Raw genomic sequence first — 6,219 nt, forward strand, 5'->3', positions numbered from 1 at the left:
GGGCGGGGGAGGGAGGCGAGCGCGCCGCGGCCTCGGCTGCCCTCAGGGCGGGTCTTCGCGAAGCCCGGACTCTGGAGAGGGACCGGAGAGGGCCACGACGAGGTAGAGAAATGGAGCGCAGGACAGAGAACACTCAGCGCCGGCGAGGAGGAGGCCGGAGCCGGGAAGCACCTCGTCTGCCTCAGGGAGGCTGAGAAAGAGCGGCAGACTGACCCGTCACCCCCGTGGGGAACCTTCTGCAGTAGCAGATCCCACCGAAAGCTACGTCTCCTTACCGACGGCGCCTGCCTGCGGCGACTACAACTCCCAGAAGGCCCTGCCCGCGACTCGCGGAACGCGTGGCAGCGAGCTCACCTTCCTCATCCGGAGGAGCCCCCACCGGGGGTCATTGCGCGTGCGCAGACTGGACTCTTGGGGGGCTGTCAGAACTACAATTCCCGGCATGCTGTGCAGCTTGGGCGAAGGCGGTGTTTTTCACCCTTTGCAACTTCCCGAAACTCAGCAGGGTGTCTAGGTCTAAGGATTTCCTAAGGAGATCCCGGTTGGCTTTCTGCTGTCTTTAGCCTCGCTTGGTATTTGAATATGACAGGAAGATTGTCACAACCTGAAAGAGCAGGAAAAACAAAAACACTTCGAAGTGGGGCGCTGTGAAGAAGGAAGGAAAGCTAGGGAAAAGTTGCAGGATCGTACCTCAAATGGAGAAAGGAAAGCACCCTTTTGAATTACTAGAACCTCGGAGAAAATCTAACGCCTATAATTAACGTAGTAGCTCTTTATGGTTTCCAGTAGGCTTTTCTTGGAACCAGCCTATTTTTACCGTCAAGACGGCGCCCTACGGTAGATTTCATTAAGGAAAATATCTCAAAACAAGCGCTTAAAATTTTTGACCGCAGAACTTTCCAATAAGAGATTTTAGAAATGTATTTGATGTACAACATTTAACCACTAGGAAGAATGTATACAATGTGTTAATTATTGAAACTGTCCTACCAATTTGGTTTGAAACTGTCTCGTTGCTATTTGTTTCTCAATAAAATTATGGAAAAAAAAGAAAACAGAAATGTATTTGAAGGTCTGTTTGGGATTGAGAAATACCTTGATTGTTGTTTCAATAATTCCCCAATCATAAATAATGTGAGTGTATATATATGCTGATTTAGTGCTTAATAATCTTTTTTAATGTCCCTGTTTTACCCCTAAGAATAAAGGCACAAAGGGGTTAGTAACTTCCCAGTAGCCATTCAGATAGAAAAAACTGAAGTCAAGCTTGAAAGCAAGCTAGTCTAGTCTGATTCATCAGAAACCGTTCTGTTAACCTCATACGTACATATTGCAGAATTGCCTGTGTATTAGCCAAACTTTAACATGTCCCTGAGACTATGATTTAGTTGAGTAGATATCAAGAAGTGCAGAGGGACTGAAAGCTGGGGGACAGTTGCAGGACAGTAGCTGGGCTTGAGAAAGTACACTTTAAAAGCTGCATCTAGCATTAAAGTTTAGAAAGTCTTCAACAGTGTAGTTTTCAGATACAGGGAAGTTGTTAATAATATGAAGGAATACAGTGATTTTCACTGAGTAATGCCCAAGAAATACTGAGGGGCTACGAACAAGGGAGATTCTGCTCAGAACCTTACGTGCCAGCCATGAGGATGAGGATATGCTCCAAATCTCTATGCTAGCTATTGGTGAAAACAAATTTCTTCCATTCTCCCAAATATTTAATAGCACTTTGTGTATACCTGCTTTCTTCCAAGACCTTTTTGGATTTATATTCTAATCTTAGCAACAACTTGTGGTGTAGCTATTGTTATTCAAATCATGTTGTAAATTAGGAAATAGACAGAAAATTGCCTTTTTCAACAAAATCACAAAGTCAAGATTCAACCTGGTACTGTGACTCCTGGCCTGTACTTTTTCTACCATGCTATATAATGATTATGTAGCTATATGTATTAATCTTTACCTGAAGACTTCAGTTATTGTTTTTGAACATCCAAATAGGCAAAGACTTAGAATCAGATTGTTCCCTACCGTATGAATGAATTTTTAATTTTTATTTTTCTGACTGTTTGCAGTACATAATAATTACATTTATCATGGGGAGTTGGTACATCTACATAGCATATCTTAATTCTTTTTTACAACTCCTTTATCCTCTCTTCACTTTGAAATCAAAAAGACTGGTATGAGCTAAATGAGCAAACATTTATATTGTGACTAAATTTTTCAGCGCAGAGTTATTGTACACATATTGAAATATATGTAAGTAGAAAACACATTTTCAAAAATTTCTATTGCTATTTTTTTTACTTTAAATTTCTGATAACATTCAAGAGACATGTGTTCTTTATTAATGCTGAATTAAAGATTGAGAATTATATCTACATATTTCATTTTAATTTTAAAAGAATGTATGAACAAGAATACCTAAGAGAAAATGCGACTACCTATGGTTGGCAAGGATGTGGAGCAACTGTAATCTTTATACTCTTTAGTGGGAGTGGAACTTTTTTCAAACACTTGCAAAAATATTTGGTAATATCTGCCAAAATTAGATGAAGAAAGAAATTTAATTTCCAGAAGAAAGTGTTCCACTAAAGTTCATGCTCAGAGCAGGTGTATTCAAAAGTACCAAGACAACTAGAAATGACTGTACTTAGTATGTTTTCTGCTACTATACCAGAATACCTGAATATTCAAGTCTTAAGTATTCTAGTTATAAATTATGAGCAATTTATAAAGAATACATATTTATTTTTTACAGTTATGAAAGCTAAGAAGTCCAATATCAAAATGCTGGCATCTGGCAGAGGCTTTCCTGCTGTGTGGTGACATGTCATTCAACATCATGTGGCTAGAGAGTAAGGACAAAAGTTCAAGTCTCTCATCTTATAAAACCACTAGTCCCCTCATTAGGGCCCCACCTTTTTGACCCCATCTAGCCATACTTCCTAAAAGCCTACCTTCAAATACCATCAACATATTGAATTTGGAGAGATTTTAAGTTTCCAACTCATAAACTTTTGGGGGATAGGTAGCATAGCTCTAATATCATCTGTAGAATAGGAAGGCAAATTTTTATCTGTTCTTATAATAGATTACTATACCAAAAAATAGAATATTATAGCAAAAAAAAAAAAAACAAACTCTGATCTATGTAGCAAGATGGGTGACTCTCAAAGATACCATGTTAAACAAAAGAACCAGATACACAGTACTTACTTGTGATCCTATTTTTATGACATTCCTGAACACGTGCTAGAATCTAGGTTACCACTTACCCCAGTGGTGGTGGGAGGACATTAACTATGAAGAGAAAATAGGGACCCTCCCCAGAGGTGGAAATATTCCACTCCGATCTGAGTGATAGTTTCACTATCTACAGATGGATGTAAAAACACATCAAATTACTCATTTATAATTTGTGCTATTTGTTATATGTACATTTATTTTTTAAAAATTCTAAAATGGGTATAGAAAAACAAATAAGGTATCTGAATATCTAGCCATTTAAAATATGGTTTAATTGCATTTATTTGTCTATTGCTGCTGTCATGTCCTGATATGGGTTGGTTTTGCCAGAACATCCACATACCAATCCCCCAAACACATGTATCTCTGACAAGCATGTCAGGTAGACCCTATTCTAGTAATCCATTTGCTGCCTCTGCTCCACTTCACACTTCAGTATATGCTTATGGCCCTAAGCAGAACTTCAAGCATCTCCACAGAAAATACAGTGTTAAATTTTCTCAATAGAAGGCATCAGACAGACATTGAGGAAGAAAGTGTGCTTCTGATATTTCCAGTTGTTATGAATCAGTGATCTTGTGGGCTTTGGCTGGCCTGGCCCCACAGTAACTTTCCCACATAGCCTTCTCAGCATAGACGTGAGGATTCCTGCTCATGTGAGAGCCTTCAAGCAAGACTCCTTTGGATCCTGACTTTCTCTCCACCCCTGCAACTATCCCTGCTTCTGCTGCACACCCTGGGACAGCTGCACCCCAGGCCATTCTCTCCACGCGTGTCCCTTGAGTTGCTATCACCAGTAGTCCAGAGGGTTACCTCTTGCTTGTCCAGGGCCTTCAGACCAGGTAGGCCTCACCACAGGCCTGGAAGTAACAGAGCCAAGTGAGCATCTCTGAAACTGGAAGCCAAAATAAATCTTTTCTCCTTTTGTCTAGAAAGCTTCTCTGATATCCAGTGTGGCATGCACTCCACCTCCACCACTGAGCTAACCCACAGCCCATTTTCTCTCCCTCTGTCTTTCTCTCTCCCTCTCCCTTTTCTTTTTTTTTTTTTTTTTTTTTTTTTGTACTGAGGATTAAACCCGGAACCCCCTTACTTTTTATTTTGAGTAAAGTCTTGCTAGTTCAAGATGAGCTTGAATGTTTTATCCTCTTGCCTCCACCCTCGAGAGTACTGGAATTTCAGGGGTGCACCATTGGCTTCCCAACTCCATACTTTTATTAGAAAGTAATAATTCTCCATATCAAGCTTACCCCACCATATGGTTTCTAGTCCTTACTGGAACTTTACACATATGTTCATCAACTTTCTGTCACTGTGACAAAATACCTCACAGAGACAAAAGGAGGAAAGAGTCATCTAAATTCAGTTTCATGGATTTCAGTACTCAACCACTTGACTGCATCATTTTCAGAACCTGTGGTGAGGAAAAAAAAAAAAAACCTGGTGGAAATGAATTGCAGAGGACAGTTTGCTCACCACATGTTGCCAAGTAGAAGAGAAAGAGGAAAGGGCAAGAGTCCTAATAGAACCTCCAAGGGCATGCTCGCAGTGACTATTTCCCCCATTAGATCACATTTAATATGATTTTTTAAATAGTCAGCAATAAAATCCATAAAGGAATAAATAATTGAGTCTAGCAGCCAGTTAGTACATCAAGAATTGGACATTCATACTGCTTTGAAATAAAGATTCACTGTAAGGTTGATTTGAGGTAAGAAAGGTACAATAATGGAATGGTGACCTTGTATTTAAATTGCAGTAGACATTTATTTACAAATATGTGCAACTAATACTTCAGTAGGCAGTATTTTTAATTCAACTCAATTTGAATTATGAGTTTAATCTCACAGGATTTGTTGAAAACAATACTGATTTATTAATTTAGTGCACAAATATTTTTTGAAATTCTGTTATGTTTCAGGTACATTATAGGTACTAGAAATACAGGAATAAGTGTAATAAAGTACGTGCCCTCATGGAACTTAACATTTAGTGGAGGAGACAGTTGACAAACAAAATACAAAGTAGTGATCTATTCAGAGAGATAAAGTAACAAAGTTTCAATTTAGGTCAATTAGAGCTAGTAGTATAAGAAAGTGAGCAGCGATCTGAATGAAAGGTCATTACCAGTTGCATAATGGGGACAAAATGTCCCAGAAAGAGGTTATGAAAACTGCAAGGACCCAGAAAAAGGAAAACACTTGGTGTATTGAGGAAAAAACAAGTAGCCTCTCTTAACCATACTAGGCTAATGTGATCCTCCCTACTAGTCCCAAAGATCTATGTAGAGCACTAAGAGTGCAGAGAACCAAACAGTCCGTATGGTTCCTTCAGTTCTACTGGCACTTGACTTAGTTACTTTTTTTGTTGCTGAGACAAAATACCTGACACCCAAAGTTAAACAGGAAAGAAAAGGTAAAGAAATTTCAGTCTGTAGTCAGCTGGTTCCGAGGTAAGGTGGCATGGCCGAGGGGCATCACAGAGGAGAAATAGTTGTTTGGCAATCAGGCAGGTGAAAGCGCATTAGCTCTCTTTCTGTTCCTTATGTTTTATGCAGGCTGCCTGTCTAGGGGTGGAGGTGGGGTGTAGCATTCAAGCCTTAATCCTAGCCAGAACTGAGCCAAACGAATCAGTTGACTGATTTGATTTAGTAATCACACGCCCTTGACCCAAGCACCACACAATCTAGATCCAGCTACTTCTGAAAAGCCCTCCCTATGACTGCATGAGACTTTGGGAGAGTTTCTAAATACAAGCCATGACAGTTCCTTTCTCAAGGTCATATTTGGAGCATGAGACTATTGAAGACTGGAATTTCAGATCCAGTGTCCAGTATTTCTGGTGTTCTATTTAGCTGTATCCTTTGAGCAACTGCTATATGTTCGGGATGCTGCCACAGAGCATCAAGTGAAGCAACATGGATTTTCCTCCTGGTGGTCCAGAGGTGAAGCCTAGTAAAATATCTGT

General features: G+C 39.9%; 1 protein-coding gene across 2 annotated transcripts in view; it reads right to left on the reverse strand.

Annotated features, from left to right (window-relative positions):
* Window positions 1–941, reverse strand: part of Nfxl1 (nuclear transcription factor, X-box binding like 1) — a 59,594-nt gene extending 58,653 nt beyond the window's left edge. The window contains exon 1 of one of the 2 annotated variants that reach the window (XM_023706003.1): window positions 276–941. The gene's annotated coding sequence lies outside the window, so the exon portion shown is untranslated. Of the gene's footprint in view, window positions 1–213 lie in introns of both variants that reach the window. The other variant, XM_023706002.1, reaches the window with a different exon arrangement.
* Window positions 942–6,219: the final 5,278 nt, after the last annotated feature.

This window comes from Octodon degus, unplaced genomic scaffold (genome assembly GCF_000260255.1).
Source record: "Octodon degus isolate 3935 unplaced genomic scaffold, OctDeg1.0 scaffold00235, whole genome shotgun sequence".
Classification (NCBI taxonomy): domain Eukaryota; kingdom Metazoa; phylum Chordata; class Mammalia; order Rodentia; family Octodontidae; genus Octodon; species Octodon degus.